The sequence below is a fragment of the Vombatus ursinus genome, unplaced genomic scaffold, assembly GCF_900497805.2.
Source record: "Vombatus ursinus unplaced genomic scaffold, bare-nosed wombat genome assembly UNPS02015205.1, whole genome shotgun sequence".
Lineage (NCBI taxonomy): Eukaryota > Metazoa > Chordata > Mammalia > Diprotodontia > Vombatidae > Vombatus > Vombatus ursinus.
The window spans coordinates 170,095-187,588 of record NW_020954983.1 but is presented as its reverse complement, the minus strand read 5'-3'; the positions used below and the strand labels follow the sequence as shown (position 1 = coordinate 187,588).

The window sequence follows — 17,494 nt, the reverse complement described above, 5'->3', positions numbered from 1 at the left end:
AGGCATGTAGACTCAGAGTTTTAAAACCTTCTAAATCACCTATTTATTCAGCTGAGCCGTACAGTTTAGCTAGTTGGATAAAGAAAGTTCTGGATAACAATATACTATTCTGTAGGTTTTGTAGTGAGCAGGTAGGTGGTGCAGTGGATAGAGTGCCAAGTCTGGAGTCACGAATACCTGAGTTTAAATCAAGCCTCAGACACTTACTAGCTGTGTGACCCTGGGCAAGTCACTTGACTCTGTTTTCCTGAGTTTCCTAATCTATAAAATGAGTAGGAGAAGGAAATAGTAAACTAGTCCAGTATCTTTGCCCAAAAAAAAAAACCCAAATAGGGTCATGAGGAGTTGGACGCAACTCTAGAACAACAATAGATTTTGTATTGTCATGATTTCTTTGTAGAAATGAAATTGAAACTCAGTTTAATTTTAATGCATCCATGCATCTTTTAAATTTATTCTACAATGGAATTTGTTATAGGCAAGTCTAACTTAAAAATTCTTACCTTGTGCATATATTTTTAAAATATATGTGTGTGCATATAATCCTTTATTTGAAACTCAAAACAACCCTATGCAGGGAAATGCACGCACTTGTGCATGCGTGTGCGCCTTCCCCCCCCACACACACGAGCAGCAGCAAAAGATAAAATTGGAAAAATAATTGCTCATGGGTAGGCCAAGCCAATATAATAAAAATAATAATTCCACTTAAGTTGATTTACATATTCAGTTCCATACCAATCAAACTACTAAAAATTATTTTTTAGATCTAGAAAACACCTGGAAGAACAAAAGGTCAAGAATATCAAGGGAATTAATGAAAAAGATGTGAAAGATGTTTCAAACTGTATTACAAAGCGGCAATCATCAAAACAGGCTAAAAAGAGTGGTGGATCAGTAGAATAGATTAGGTACACAATACACAGTAGTAAAAGATCATAGTACTCTTGTGTTTGGGAAACCCAAAATCCAAGCTTTTGAAACAAGAACTCACTATTTGACAAAAACTGCTGGGAAAACTACAAAACAGTTTGGCAGAAACTAGGTATGGATCCACATCTCACACAATTTACCAAAATAAGGTCAAAATGGGTATATGTTTTAGACATAAAGGCTGATAGCATAAGCACATTAGGAAAGCATGTAATAGTTTACCTGTCAGAATGGGAAGAATGGATATGGATAGGGGAAGACTATAGGACCAAACAAGATGGTATTACAAAATGTAAAATGGATAAATTTAATTATATTAATTTTAAAAGTTTTTGCACAAACAAAATGCAACCAAGATTAGAAGGAAAACAGAAAGCTGAGGAAAATATTTTACAGCAAGTGTCTGATAAAGGCCTCATTTCTCAAATATGTAGAGAACAGAGTCAAATTTATAAGAATACAAGTCATTCCCCATTGATAAAATGATCAAAGGATATGAATAGGCAGTTTTCAGACAAAGAAATCAAAGCTCTCTATAGTAATGAAGAAGTACTCTAAATCACTATTGATCAGAGAAATGCAAATTAAAACAATTCTGAGGTACCACTCTACACCTATCAGGCTAATATGACAGAATAGAAAAAAAATTATAAATATTGAAGTAGCTGTGGGAAAATTGGGAAACTAATGCACTGTTGGTGGAGTTGTGAACTGATCCAAAGGGCTATAAAACTACCCCCTTTGATCCAGCAATACCTCTGTTATGTCTGCATCCCAAAGAGATGGGAGTAGAGGGTGTTATTTGTACAAAAATATTTGTAGCAGCTCTTTTTGTGGTGGTAAAGAATTGGAAATTTAGGGGATGTCCATTAATTGCGGAATGACTGAAAAGTTGCCATATATGATTGTAATGGAATACTATTGTGCTATAAGAAATAATGAGTAGGATGATTTCAGAAAAACCTGGAAAGACGTGAACTGATGGAGTGAAGTAAACAGAACCAGAAGAACATTGTACACAGTAACAGTAAAATTGCAGATGATCAACGGTGAATGACTTGGTTATTCTCAACAATACAATGATCCAAGACAATTCCAAAGGACTCATGATGAGAAATGCTATCAACCTCCAGAGAAAAAAACTGATGGAGCATGAATGCAGATTGAAGCATACCATTTTTCCTTTCTTTATTTGTGTATGTGTGTTTTTTGATTTGTGTTTTCTTTCACAACATGATAAATATAGAAATATGTTTTGCATGATTACGCATGTGTAACCTATATCAAATTGCTTACTGGTTCAGGGAGTAGGGGAGGGGAAGGAAGGAGAGAATTTGGAACTCACCATTTTGAAAAACGAATGTTAAAGATTTTTTTAACATGCAATTGAGAAAAGAAATTTTTTTACAGTGTAGTTTTTTTGTTTGTTTGTTTTGTAGGGAGGCAATAGAGGAGTTTTGCATTTTGTCCCTAGATAATGCTACACCTTTGACTCTACCAAATCAGTCCCCTTTCTATAAGATACACACAAACACTGCTGGCTCCTCCAACACACAAGGCAGTTCCACTGAGCCTCCATAAGGCACAAACCAGGCTCCTGGAATTCCCAGTGTAATATTGTACCCTGGGATCCCCTAGGGAAAAATTCCACAGAAGTAAACATTTTCAGAGCAACCCTATTTTCCCTCCCTCTTTCTCCTTTAAACATGTCTGTTAATATTAATTAAGCACAGCCTAGGCCAGGGGTGGGGGATCTATGGCCTCAAGGCCATATGTGGTCCTCTAGGTCCTTGAGTGTGGCCCTTTGACTGAATCTAAACTTCACAGAACAAATCCCCTTAATAAAAGGATTTGTTCTATGAAACTTGGACTCAGTTTAAAACTCAAAATCTTATGGAAGTGAATGTTGAAAAATAAATTATCAAGAAACAAACAAAAAAAAATTCTGATTGAAGCAATTGCAAACCCACACCACCCAAGGACCTTTGAGAAAGCATATTATTCACCTCCAGAGGTGATGACAGTGATGGCCTCAAGGTATAAAAAGAGGTAGACATTTTTAGACATGGCCACTGTTTGTGTTTATTTCTCACAATGGAATTTTTTTATCTTATTTTTAATTGGGAGGGAGGTTGTTGGGGGGGGTAGCAGTTAGCAATAGTGATACCAAAAAATGGGGAACCATTGAAACATTTTTTGAAATTTGCAGAAGTGAGCAGAAGAAAGCACATATAAGCAGGATAGCTTTGAAAGTAACGTGGAACTTATATACTTTTTGTCTTAAGCAAGTAGTATGAAATGGAGCCTCACATTTTAATGAACAAGCCTCTTTCTGTGTTCAGTTGTGTATATGGAAATGCTGGGGGTGGGGTAGACAAGGCAGTATTTAAGTTCAAAATTTAAAAAAAGATACTTGGACTCAATCAAAAGGCCTCACCCAAGGTGGCCTCTAGGCTGAAGGTTAGGCTGTTTCCCATTTTGAAATTCTTTCCTCACCTGGAGGCAGAGAACTCTGCTTTATCTCTTGTGGTGATCTCTATGAGCCACCACCTCAGTATGGCTAAGCTACGCTGCTTTTACTCTTGATAAGACCAAAAGTTGGGAGAAAGGAACCAGAGATTTCTGACAACATTCTAGGGGTTACAGAAAGCTGTCCCTGTTTTCTCTAGACATTTTGCAATTTCCTGGAATGCAGCAGTGTTGATAAAACCATTTTGGAAACCCAGTAGACCAACAGCTACATTCCCTGACTATATAGAACAATAGCAAGTGAGTGGCATCAGAAGAGGAGAGGAGAGATCCAGATCCAGATCCTGGCCACAATAGCCCAGGTCCTTAATTGATGCAGTAGCTCCCATTCTTCCAGTCACTGAGGCTTGCATTCTAAGTGTCTGACTCCTCCTCCTCCTCCTTCTTCTCTCTCTCCTCAGATTTAATCGAAAATCCATTGATTCTAATTTTAAAATTTCATAAACATAGTATTCTTTCTCTCCTGTAACACTGTCGTGACCCTGGCCCAGGCCCTCATGACCTCACACCTGGACTATAACAATAGATTCTTTTTCCTGCCTCAAGTTTCTCCCCACTCCATGTATCTTTTACTCAACCATCAAAGCGATCTTCTTAAATGACAGATCCAACCACATTAATTCCCTATTCAATAAAGCCTGGTGGCTCTCCATTGTCTCCAGGATCAAATACAGCATCCTCTGTTTGGCTTTTCAAGCTCTTCATTATCCTGGCCCCTTCCTCCTTTTCCAGTCTTCTTATACCTTACTCCCCACCATGTAGTCTGATCCAGAGACACTGGCCTTCTTGCAGTTCCTCACCTAAGGCATTCCATCTCTGATGGTGCATTTTCATTGGTTCTCCCCCATACCTGGAACTTTCTCCTTCCTCATCTCTGCCTCCTGGCATTCTTCAGGTCTCAGCTAAAATCCCACTTTCTGCAGGAAGCCTTTCCCAATCCTCATCATTGTTGGTATCTTCTCTCTGAGATAACCTCCATTTTAGCCTGTATCTGCTTTGTTTGCACATAGTTGTTTCTGCATGTTGTCTCTCTATTAGGCTGTGAGCTTCTTGAAAGCTAGGACTGTTTTTGCCTTCCTTTTATCCCCAGCACTTAGCACAGTGCCTGGCATGCCATAGGTGCTTAATAAATGGTTGGTGACTTCCAAGGAGTGATCTGCTTCTCCTCCCCTAGCTCTCCAGAGACAGAATATTTAAATATTCTATCAACAAAGACAACAGAATGCAAGAGCAAGGAGAACAGTTGACTGAGGAGAAATGCCCAGTGAAGAAGAGAAAGCCTGGGAAGAACAAAGAAGGTCAAATCCTGGGTTTTTTCTTACAATGTGATTTTATTCTCTGCACCAGCAAGCTACAGCAGCTTGTGTTCTAAAAACTGAGTCAAGTATGTTTGCAGCTGCCCTTTTGGTCATGCCTCTCCAGAAATCATCATCATCATCATCATCATCATTACTGGTGTAGTGGAGATAGAGGGCTGGTCATGGAGTCTTGAATATCTGGGTTCAAGTCTTATTTCTGACATGTACTGATTGTGTGACCCTAGGCAAGTCACTTAACCTCAGACTCAGTGGCTTCCAAGGTCCTTTTTAGCTCTAAATTGATGAGCCTATAAGATAAGATGAGCTGAGCCTCAGAGGGAATTGGGGATTCTAAGTGGAAGAGATGAAGCAGAGAGCCCAGTCCAGGCATGGAAGATAGCATATGCATGGAGGCAAGAGGTGCAGTATTATTTATGGAGAACAGTAAGTAAACCAGTCAGGCACAATGCATAATTATCCTGAAAAGTTAGGCTGGAGACAAATTGTTATTTTAATGCCAGAGGGAATTGTAGAGCTAGGTCCCAAGTAGTGCTGATAACAAGATTCCCCAAAGTGGTCGCATTAGTAGAATTTGTAGTCTTCCTGACTCCTGGCACTCTATACGCTAGTTGCCTTGTAGAAGCAGATAAATACAATAAATGCTAAAGAGGTGAAATCGATAAGACTTGGAAACCAGTTAGGGTCAGGGTGATGGGGAAGAGAGTGTAAGTGAGTGTGAAGAATTGAAAATTACTCCAAGTCAGGGAACCTGGGAGACCTGAAGAATGGTGGTGTGCTGGACAGAAATAGGGAAAATAGGATGAGGAGTAGGTTTAGGAAGAAAGATAATGAGTTTTGTTTGGGGCATGGTGAGTCTGAGATGCCTACAGAATATCTAGATGGAGATGTTAAACAGGCAGTTGGAAATGCAGGAAAGTGGAACTCAGTAGAGAGCTGAGGATTAGATTGGGGAGCCATTTTTGTAGAGCTCAAGGTGAATCCATGGGAGCTAATGAGACCCCCAAGGAAGGGAAAGAAAGAGTCCAGGATGGAGCACTGGGATACATACAGACATTCCCTCCCCACTCCCTACCCCCACATTCACATATCACATAAACCATACCACATGTACCACACACAAATATACATACACCACATACACACCAAAAATGTCCTTAAATGGGGCATCCAGAATTGAAAGCAATACTCCAAAGATTGTCTGATGAGGGTTGCAGCAGGGATAGCACCTTCCTCTTTTCAGGCACAGTGCATTTTAGGATCACGTTAGCTTTTTGCTGACACCTCAATCCCATTGACTCATTTTGACCTTGCCAGTTACAGGTAAGTTCTGCCCATCAATCTAACCTACACCTGGCAGAAAAACAAACAAACAGAACTTTATTCCCAAGCATCAGGTACCATGATAAATATCACTCAGGATCCTACAATGGATCTGCTGCATTTAGTTGAGTTTCTCACAATTTTTATCTTTGTTTTCTCTGAATTTGTTACCCTTGGTGTCTTTTAAAAACTTCTCTTCTTCTAGTTTGTATTGCATTTATTCTGTGGTTTCTTGTGTCTCCTTGACTAAACTGTACTGTTCATGGGGACAAGGACCTTGTCTTAACTGTCAGTAAGTCAATAAACACTCATTAAGCACTTTCCAAGAACTGTGCACAGCACTGGGGATACAAAGAAAGGCAAAAAACAAAACAACAAAACCCCAGTCCCTGCCCTTAAAGAGCTCACAATCTAACAGGGAGACAACAAGCAAACAACCATTGTACAAACAAACTATATTAGAAGATAAATTGGAGACACACAACAAAGGGAAGACACTAGAATTGAGGGGGCTCAGGAAACCATTCCTTTGGAAGATGAGATTTTAGCTGGGAATTGAAGGAAGCCAGAGACAGTGATGAGGAGGGAGAAAATTCCAGGCGTGGGGAGGAGAGATGAAAGTGTAAAAGACTGGAAAAGTGGAGGGGGCCAGGTTAGGAATGTCTTTGAATGCCAAACATAGAGGATCTTATATTTGATCCTAGAGCTAATAGGGAATCCCTGGTGTTGATTGAGTGGGGTTGAAATGGTCAGACATGAGTTTTAGGAAGATCACTTTGACAGCTGAGAATGGACTGGTGTAGGGAGTGACTTATGGCAGGAAGATCAACCAGCAGGCTATTGCAATAGTCCAGGGGTGAAGTGGTGAAGGCTTGCACTAGGGTGATAAAGAGAAGGGAGCATTTATTATAAAGATAATATCAACAAGCCTTGGCAACAGATAAGAGGAGTGAAAGAGAGGGAGAATATTGATTAGAGGAATGCAAATTAAAGCAACTCTAAGGTACCACCTCACACCTATCAGATTAGCTAACATGACAAAAAAGGAAAATGACAAATGTTGGAGAATATGTGGGAAAATTGGGACACTAATGCATTGTTGTTGTTGTGAATTGATCCAACCATTCTAGAGAACAATTTGGAACTATGCCCAAAGGGCTATAAAACTATGCAATCCCTTTGATCCAGCAATACCACTGCTAGGTCTGTATCCTAAAGAGATCATGAAAAAGGGAAAAGGGCCTACATGTATAAAAATATTTATAGCAACTCTTTGTGGTGGCAAAGAATTGGAAATTGAGGGAATGACTATCAATTGAGGAATGGCTGAATAAGCTGTGGTATGTGAATGTAATGGAATACTATTGTGCTGTAAGAAATGTGCTGTAAGAAAAACCTGGAAAGACTTGTATGAACTGATGCTGAGTGAAATGAGCAGAACCAGGAGAACACTGTACACAGTAACAGCAACATTGTACAGTAATCAACTATGATAGACTTAGCTCTTCTCAGTAATACAGTGATCCAAGACAGCTCCAAAAGACTCATGATAGAAAATGGTATTCACATTCAGAGAAAGAACTATGGCGTCTGAATGCTGATTGAAGCATACTGTTTTCACTTTTTTTTGTTTTTTTTTCATGATTTTCCATTTACTATGTTTCTTCCTTCACAACATTACTAATGTGGAAATATGCTTAACATGATTGCACATGTATAACCTATATTAGATTACATACTGTCTTGGGGAGGGGGGAAGGGAGGGAGGCTGGGCAAAAAATTTGGAACTCAAAATCAAAATGAATGTTGAAAACTATCTTTAAATGTAAATGGAAAAAATAAAATACTGTTTACAAAAAAAATGAAAAACAAGAGCAAATTAAAAAAAATAGAGATTGAAGAATTGAAGATGACACCTTCGTTGTGAGCCTTAGTGACGGGGAGGACGGTGGTGCCCTCAATAGTAATAGAGAAAATAGGAAGAAGGAGGATTTGAGGAGAAAGATAAATGAGTTCAGTTTTGGACATGTTGAGTTTTAGTTTCTATGTAACACTCTGTTGGTGGTTGGAGATGTGAAGATGGAGGATGGGAGAGAGGTTAGGGCTAGACTAGTAGAGCTAAGCCATCTTAATAGAGATGATAATTTGTATGAGTGGGAGAGTAGAACTATTGAGTAGTGAGAGTAGTATTGAAAAAAAAAGAAAACTCATTGGGCAAGCAATGTAGTTTTGTTACTGATGTATTAAATTATATTTAAACTTTAAAAAATGAAGTTGGATGTAATAGAAGCTCACAGTTTCACATTCGATCCTTTTTTTCTTTTTTCTTTGTATTAAAATGTTTGTATTGGGTGATATTTGTTAAGTTCATGATTTTTTAAAAGATACACACACACACACACACATATACACATTTTACAGACAGTTCTTGTTCTGGAGTCAGCTGCTCTGTCACGAGCTATTTACATGACTTTGTGTAAATCAGGTACCCTCTCTGGACCTCAGTTTCTTTACCTGTAAAATGAGGGGGTTGATCTTGATGGCCTCTGAGGTCCCAGTGAGTGATGTACACACACCCGAAGCATCTCTCCTTCCCCTGAAGTCCAGGGGTACTTGTTGTCTAGGCTCCTTATTTAGTACTTAGCTTATAGATGTCCATCTGATTCCTGACACAAAACCCAATCTTTTTAATAGGAATATTCTTCCTGTGATGCTGTGTGGCTGTGGATCATGGAATGGCACTATCCACAAAGAATCAAAATGGTGGATAACCCCAGGGAGAATGGGAAGACACCCAGTGGGCTGAAGGTGGTTGCAGCCCAAGATAACTGGGGCTCAAGTGTCCTAAAGGGAATGGTCCAGGAAGCAGAGGATCAAAAAAGGAGGTAGGCTGGTCATTTAGTGAAATGAAGGAATGCCAGATGGAATCAACAGAGTGGAAAGACCAAGAGGTAGATTCTGTGTGGAATACTCATGGCAAGATATGCACTGCATGAGAAGGTAAGTGCAGCCTGTGTTTAAACTGATTAGATGGAGTATTCACATGAATCATGATATGAGCTGTCATCTCCATAGCACTTTAAGGTTTACAAAGCACTTTACAAAATCATCTTATTTGATCCTTACAACAACCCTGTGAGGTAGGTGCTATTATCATCCCCATTGAACAGATTAGGAAATTGAGGCACACAGCTCCATAGGATTCCATGATCACAGACCTAGAGATAGAAGGAACCTCAGAAAGCATGTAATCCAACCCCCTCATTTTACAGATGGGGAAACTGAGGCCCAAGAAGGTACAGTGCCTTGCCCAAGGTAACAGAGGTAATGAATGTTGAAGGAAGGGTCTGAACCCAGGTCTTCCCGACTCCAGGTCCAGTACTCTATTTACCATACCCCATCAATTAATTAATGAAATCATGGAGCTGTTGAAGTATTTTGCATTCTATTGTTATCTATCACAGATGTATGTAAAGTTTTCAAGAGAGTCAGAGACACAATATGAAATAGCACAGCAGGTTTCTCCCCGGCCAGACTCTAAGCCACTTGAGGGTAGGGATGTTGTCCCATACCTTTGTGTCAAGCAGTGTCCTCAGCTAACTGTGTTCTCAATGTATCTGTGTTGTTTGGAATTATGATTAATCAGGTGTTCCTGGGGGCAGGGACTGTGCCCTATCTGTTGTTGGCATTTATTCCTCCCCACCCCACCTAAAGCATTCTGCACAAGGGATACTCAAAGAGAACTTGCTTATTTTGCAGACATAATAAATAATAATGATGATGATAATAGTAAAACCATCTTGCTGGTGGACAAAAGTAGAGTGATTCCATAAGGGCACCTGTGGTTCTGGGCAAATGTCAGCACTGCAGGGTATGGGAACATCTCTGCATATGGGACACTTGTCAGATGGGTTCACAGCACCCTGACCCTGTTTTTTTGTTTTGGGGGTTTTTTTTTTGTTTTTGTTTTTGCAGGCTGGATAATTTTTTTTCTTTTTTAGGTTAATATACATATTTTGAAAACAAACACATGATTGATGTTTATATGTTTCTACCTAGTTGTTTTTATGTTGCTTGTTTTGCTTGGATGCTCTTTTGGTTAATGAGGACTAAGCTTAGAAGAAAACAATAAAAGAGTACAACAAAAAAGAAAGAGAAATCTCTTACTTTGCCTTTTTTTTTATTTTGCTTTTTGCTGAGGCAATTGGGGTTAAGTGACTTGCCCAGGGTCACACAGCTAATAAGTGTTATGTGTCCGAGATCGGATTTGAACTCAGGTCCTCCTGAATCCAGGGCCAGTGCTCTATCCACTGCACCACCTAGCTGCCCCTTACTTTGCTGTTTTGCTTAGGGCCCTGGTAGCGGTGGAGCACTGCAGAAAATTCTTCTCTAGTTAAACAGACCCTGGTTTTTTAATTCATTAAGTGAAAGCACAGCTGTTCCTAAGCAGGAACAGAGCCATTCCCTGGGGCCCACCCCCAGGGCCTGCCATGTTCTCCTGACCCCCAGCTTCTCGGATTTAGATTCCCCCAAAACAGGGGTCCTGAAGGGCTGCACATGGAGCCACAGGCACCTGACAGGGTCTTCTTGCTCAACCCTTTCCTTTCACAGAGGAGCAACCTGAGGGCCCAAGATCACGTGGATAGCAAGGGGTCGAATCAGGATTGGAACCCATGGCCTCTACCAGCACATGGAGCTAGCTTTCCCATTGCATCATCACTCTTAGGGCTACAGGGGCAGCAGAAACCTGGGTCCATTAAGAATATACCTGTTATCTTTTGCCTTTTCCTCAGTGTCCAATTCTTCCAAAGCCAAAGTCGTATCTGCCTCAGGAAGCCCATTCCTGTCTCCAAATGATGGCCTGGATGTCACTGGGGTCGGGGGGGGGGGGGGGGGGAGGCGCCTTCCTTGATGGAACTCACACCCTAGACCAGCAAAGGACACAAAAATGCTGCTGGCTGCAGACTGGCCAGGTGTTTGTTGGTGCTTTCCCACAATGACCCTGGAGGGAGAGCAAAGCCCACTTCTCTCTTCAGGGGAAGAGTTCTTCAGCTGGGCTCCTTGGACCCCTTCAAAATCTCAAGGGATCTATGAACTTGCATGGGGGGAATATCCTTAATTTAAATTTGGAATTAATATATGTATATATTTTTATTTTTCAAAAATTTATTTCAATTATTTAAAATATTTTTCTGAGAAGGGGTCCATAGGCTTCACCAAATGACTACAAGGGTTCATTAAAAAGATTAAGGACCCCTACCTTTGAGGCTTAGCCCTTTTAAACAATAATTATTGTTATAATACTAATAGTAATAATAATAATAGCTAACATTTTTGCAGGGGTGGGGAACCTGCGGCCTCCAGGTCATGTGTGGTCCGCTAGGTCCTCAAGTGCAGCCCTTTACAGAACAAAGTTTGGATTTAGTCAAAAGACCTCACTTGAGGACTAAGTAGGCCACTCGTGTCCTCAAGGCCACAGGTTCCCCACCCCTGGTAGAGCTTGCTATGTGCCAGGCCCTATGCTACGTGTGTTACAATTATGATCTCATTTGATCCTCGTAACAAACTGGAGAGGCAGGTACTATAATTATTCTCATTTTACAGATCAGGAAACTGAGGCAGACAGAAGTTACATAACTTGCTCAGAGTCAAACAGGTAGAAAGGAGGGAGGTGCTATTATTTTCCCCATTTTACAGATCAGGAAACTGAAGCAAACAGAAGTGAAGGGTCTTGCCTAGGGTCACAAACCTAGTAAGTTTCTGTGGCTGGATTTGAAGTCAGGTCTTCCTGACTCCAGGCCCAGCTCTCTATCCACTGATCAACCTAACTGCAGTGTCATTAGTTAAATGGAATTCCCTTGTCCTAGGAGAGAAAGTAGCAGGCATGGTATTGGCTACTTCTTTGGGAGAATCCCAGTACTATATCTTCCCTTAGAAGGCAAGAGATTTACAGTAAAACAGAGATACTTCATTTTCTCTTTCTCCAACAACAGAAATGATAGAAATTTAGTGTTAGAAGGGATTTTCAAGCTGATTATATATATGGGCATACATGAAACAGATACCAAATGATTTGGGAAGGGGGCACAGGCAGTGAGGAGGCTCCTAAGAGCCTTCATGTAAAAGAAGATGCTCCAGTTGAGCCTGAAAAGAAACGAAAGATTCTAAGAGGGGAAGGGGAGCTAGGTGGCCCAATGAATAAAGCATGGTCATGTAGTCAGGAAGAACTGAGTTCAGATTCTCTCTGAGACACTTACTAGGTGTGTGACTCAGGGCAAGTCTCTACCACATTTTTTTTCAGACAGGACCTACCTTCCAGGGTTGTTGTAAGGATAAGCTATCACATCTGTAAAGCATTTTAGAAACCATAAAGGGTTCTGTACTAGCTAGTTAGCTATTATTAAGGACAGGAGGGAGTGCATTCATTCCAGGCACAGGGGATAAGCAGCGACTTGAAAGTCACAGAAAGAGGAATTAGTGCGCTGGGCATGAAGATTATAGCTCTGAAGGTGGAAGGAAGCTCAGAGGCCATCTAATGCAACATCTTCTTTGTTTAGGTGAGGAAAGTAAGGCCTCTAGATGTTAAGTGACTTGCACAAGGTTGCCCAGGTTAGTGTCAGAGTGGAAATTTGAACCCAGGTCTTCTGACTTTAGAATCAGCCTCTTTGGGCCCTAGAGTGTATGGAAAAGTTTGAAGGCAAAAGGAGGAAGGGACAGGAGAGGATGAGATAGAGAAATACTGTCACCAAAGCATAGAACATGAACTTGGACAGACTTCGGGAGGAGAGAAGGGCCTGGAATGTTGTGGTCCATGGGGTCATGAAGAGTCGAATACAATCGAATGACTAAACAACACAACAACAGTAAAGGACTGTCTGAAAAGATTAGGGCTCTGACCTGTTCTCTCCCAAAACCACTACCCAAGACACCAGAGGTTTCTTTTCTTTGGGCTTCTTCTCTCTTGAAACAGTGGGACCCCTATTTCCCTCTCGAGGGGCATTTGAGTCCATGCTATTCTAGCATCAGCTGGAGGGACTGGAAATGTTTAGCTCAGAGAAGAGAAGACTTGACCCTAATTTTCAAGTATTTGAAAGGCTGTCATGTGAAAGAGGGTCAGATTTGCTTTACTTGGTCCAGAGGCAGAAAAAGAAGCAATAAGTAGAAGTTATAGAAATGTCATTTTGGGTTCTTAATGCAAGGCAGTATCACATCAAGCCTTGGTGTCAGGAAAACTTGAGATCAAGCCAGAGGTCAACTGGTAAAAGGTAACAATTGACTCCTCTCTACCCTCCTCCTCCTGCCAAAAAAAAAAATTATAGAATTTTAAGTTTAATCTGCAGTATTAATATTTTCTCCATTACTTTCTTAAGTCTCTAGACATTCAATAAAACCATACTTCAAGCTCCGATTTATTGCTGATTTCCTAAATGTAAATGCTCTTGGGAGAGAGCTCTGGGAGAGAACCAAAGCACACTTTGGTTCAAGCCCCTCCTTTGATACATCCTGTCTAGGGAATTGTAGGCAAATCCCTTAAACTGCCAAGCAATTAAGACTATAAATTACAGATTTCCTCATCTGTCAGATGAGGAGCCGGCCTAGGTGACAGTTCTCAAGCTATAATTCAACAAGTTGCCAATCTACATTGTTGGAAGGAATTTCCACACGAAGTATTCCCCATACCAGTGAAATCACAGTACTGGCCTCACCCCCAAGGCTTTCCTCAAATCACATCCTAACAAACAGAATTATTTTCAAATTAAAAAGACTGCTTTGAGAAGTAGCGTGTCTCCAACATCTGAGGTCTTCAGTAGAAGCTAGATGTTTTAGAAAGGAGTTTTGTTCAAGCACCATGGAGGATATCAGGCTCCACAGCAAACAAGAACACTTAGTCTTTATTTAGCCTAGTTTTTAAAGGCAATTTAATAGAAATAATAAAATACCTTTTAATATGAAATCAGAAGTTGGTGTGGCCTAAAAGAAAAGGGGCTCAAATGTCTTAGAGCATGACTAGGATGACTTGGATTTCAATTCCATTCCGACACACAATAGCAGCATGTGACTTAGTTTCTAAGTCACAAATAAATTGCTGATCTATATCTCTGTTAGGAATTTCTATCTGGAACTTCCCAGCATAGATAAAAAATCAAATCCTAATCAACAAAAATTTTTATATACGTAATCTCCCTCATCCCTTTTCCATGTTATATTCCAGAAAGGCATAGATCCAAGTATTTAACATACTTAGATATATGTACAAAACATATGGTAAAACTTAAGCCCCCAAATCCCCGAGTTAAAAGGCTTCAAGTCCTTGAAACAGGTTAATAAACACCATGAATTCTTTAAATAGGTTAAAAAGTTAATATATTTAATAATATTACAATACATATGTATATACAAATATATGTACGAGAACATTTATGTAATTGATATCCTGCTTAGCATGGCATGCCCATTGAATACATCAAATATGTCACTTTGTATACTTTTTGTGAAAAACAAGACAGGAGAAAGGAAAGGAGTAACAATAAGAACCGGAATTGGAGAAAGATGAGGCTGTCAGTCTAGTAGAAGAAATCTCAGCCTAGGTTATCCTGGCTCATTTACCTGTTCCCTCAGGAGCTCTGATGTAGAGGAGTATGGCAGGCAAGGGAAGAGATAAAGCGATTGATCAAGGCATTGACAGAAGCCACTGGGGGCAGTCCTTTTTGCTAGCAGGCCCTCCAAAGTAGCTTAAAAGAAATGTGAGATGTGCATAGTCAGAGACATATCCACTCCAAATGTTCATGTGGACCATTTGTGCCTGTCTTGTAGTATAGAGCCTTCTAAGCTCATATTAGTTTGACCACAGCCAGACACGCTGTACCGTCTCCTGGACATTGCAGTGTTATTTTTTTCCTCTTTGAGAATGAAAGACAACCACCAACCAACCAATCTTATAACTATAATTCAACTAAAAGCAATCTAATCCTCAATACATGGATATTATCAATATATAGTTCTTAATTCTATTACCCTTATACAATCACTGATACCCATTAATCACAATGAACTGAGTAAATACTGGTTAATTTAGTAGGGGTATCAAAATTATTGTCACCTACATGTAGAAATTCTTCTCCTAGAGGTTTAAACAGCCAAGCACTGAAAGGATTAGGCTGATTCATTGATAAGTGATGTAGAGCACCAGCATCTTTACAGCTGTATTTTCTTATCACTTCTGGAAAAGCTCCACATTGTTTCTAGGTACTGGAGTTCTTGAGCATTTTACTGTTGCTATGCCTGGTTATTCTCTCTAATTCATACATATTTGTGGTTGGAAATCTTCCCTTCTAATCAGAAAATGGTCATTTTTATTACTCCATCCAATCATTTCTATTTTAAGCAAAAGGAAGGGAAAAGTGCTACTTTATGTTAGAATTCAGTACAACTGACAAGTGGGTTTACCACAGTGTGGAGTAAAGACTTGCAGTGTGTCACTAAAGTATATTCTGCATCAAGTTTTTTTTTTTTTAATTGGAATAGAATGGTAGTGAGAAAGCCTACAATTTTTTTCAAGGAAATGAATCCTTACAAATATTCATTTTTCTAGAAAAGGTAAATTTTGTCAGGTGAGCAGTAAAGAGAGTGATATATTAATTCTTTTTATGTATCTTCTGTGCTGGGATAAGTTTATGAGATCTTTGTGAAACTATCTTCTCTCTGTAAGTATAGATTTCCCTGTAATTTAATGTGTTTCATATTTAGGGTGTGTGAAAATGGAAAAATAGCATCCAATTATTACTTCATTTAGAAAATACTATGCCTTTGGTTTTTGATGAGACTTATAGTGGGTAAAAATTCCAAGAGACAAGGTTCCGGGTATGAAAAAGCAATTTATTAACTAGGCTAGCAAATAATCAATAAATTGAGGTCATGATCTCTCTTGGTGACCAAAGATGCCAAAGGAACATCCCAGGTCTGTCTTCCTGACAGCAAATTACTGGGATCTTCCCTGACAAGAGAATTGGTGGATATTTAATGAGGAGGTAGGCTAAGAGCTCTCAACACCTCCAGATTACTTCATCATGGAGAGGGGGAGGTCAACTGAGGAACAAAGCCTTATAATGAGATTCAGCATTCTCCAGCAATCTGGGCAAGGAAAACCACTCTATTCTCACTTGGTTTCTCCTTTGTGAGCCAGGTCCCTCCAAACTTTGATGAAGGGAACAAGGATACAAGAAACTCTCTTGATAGTGTTAACCAGCTCAGGCTGGCTTCTATTTACAGGGTAAACAGAAAGGCCCAGCCCAGGCCTTGGGAGAGACAGGAATGTGATCACATCCCTCAGCTAGAATGAGAGATCTCTCTAAAAGCTAGGTTGAAAGGTGAAGGGGAGGGGTTCAGAAAAGGCAGTATTACATTTTAATATTAATACAGCATTAAAATTCATTTTCCTCATTCCCCACTTTGATTCACTGAAAGACAGTCTCTTCAATGAATCACTAACTGGTATGACAGTTATAAATCTCCAGATTGATTCACTAGGGTACAACAAGACCTAAAGGTACTAAACACTTCACCAAGGGTTTTTAACAATGGGGCGTAAGTGTTTTATCAAGATGGGAACTGTGTGAGGGGAAAAAGAAGAGAGATTGACCAAGATATTATCAGGAATTGCTGGGGTCAGTCCCCTGCAGCAAGCAGACCTTACAAAGAACACCAGTGCATGGTAAACAGTCAGTGTCTTTCTCACTAAATCATTTCTCCTGTCCCATTTCATCAGTTCATCACATCTTAGGGCTTAGATGTCTTAAGTAACTGTCTGGTTTCTGAGAATGTCTTGTACTGCAGTTGTCTGGTCTTCTCTTGGGCATTCTGGAATAGGCAGGTTCTCAGAACAGCTTCTTCTAGCATATCTGCTTCTCAGGTCACTTGCAGAGATCCCCTTTGTGTTAAAATCTCTTGCAAAATTGATCTTAATATAATTTAATGCAGTTACTTTAATTTTGTTTTGCCAATAACTAGGTTATGGGGTGAAAACTAGCTCAAACCTTATGGTTTTAATCCTATTCATAATAGAGTTATATGAAGACCATCAAATTAGGAACCTCTAGATCAAAGAATGTACATTTGTCCATCTTTATCTAAACCAGATACTTGATTTAGACCCTGAACTTAAAAAAAAACAACTATGAGGATCTGACTTTTAGAATGAGCCCTTATGGTTATGATTTTATGTTTACCAATGTAGATATATAAGCTAAGGTCTAAGACTGCTTTTTAAATTGGCATTGATTTCACCACCATTTAACTTCTTTAGATTGGCATTCACTTAGTTTACCTTTTACCATGGATTCAAGTCCCATAAAGGGAAAAACTTCAGTTTTATTATCTATAGTCTGTTCTGTGAA

The 17,494-nt window shown here is 39.8% G+C and overlaps 1 protein-coding gene across 4 annotated transcripts in view; it reads left to right on the top strand.

Moving 5' to 3' along the window:
- LOC114031664 (rho GTPase-activating protein 29-like) overlaps positions 1-17,494 on the top strand; it is a 125,401-nt gene that overhangs the window by 23,085 nt on the left and 84,822 nt on the right. For 3 of the 4 annotated variants that reach the window (XM_027846814.1, XM_027846813.1, XM_027846810.1), the window contains exon 3: positions 8,796-9,101. The gene's annotated coding sequence lies outside the window, so the exon portion shown is untranslated. The remainder of the gene's footprint in view (positions 1-8,795; positions 9,102-17,494) is intronic. The other variant, XM_027846812.1, reaches the window with a different exon arrangement.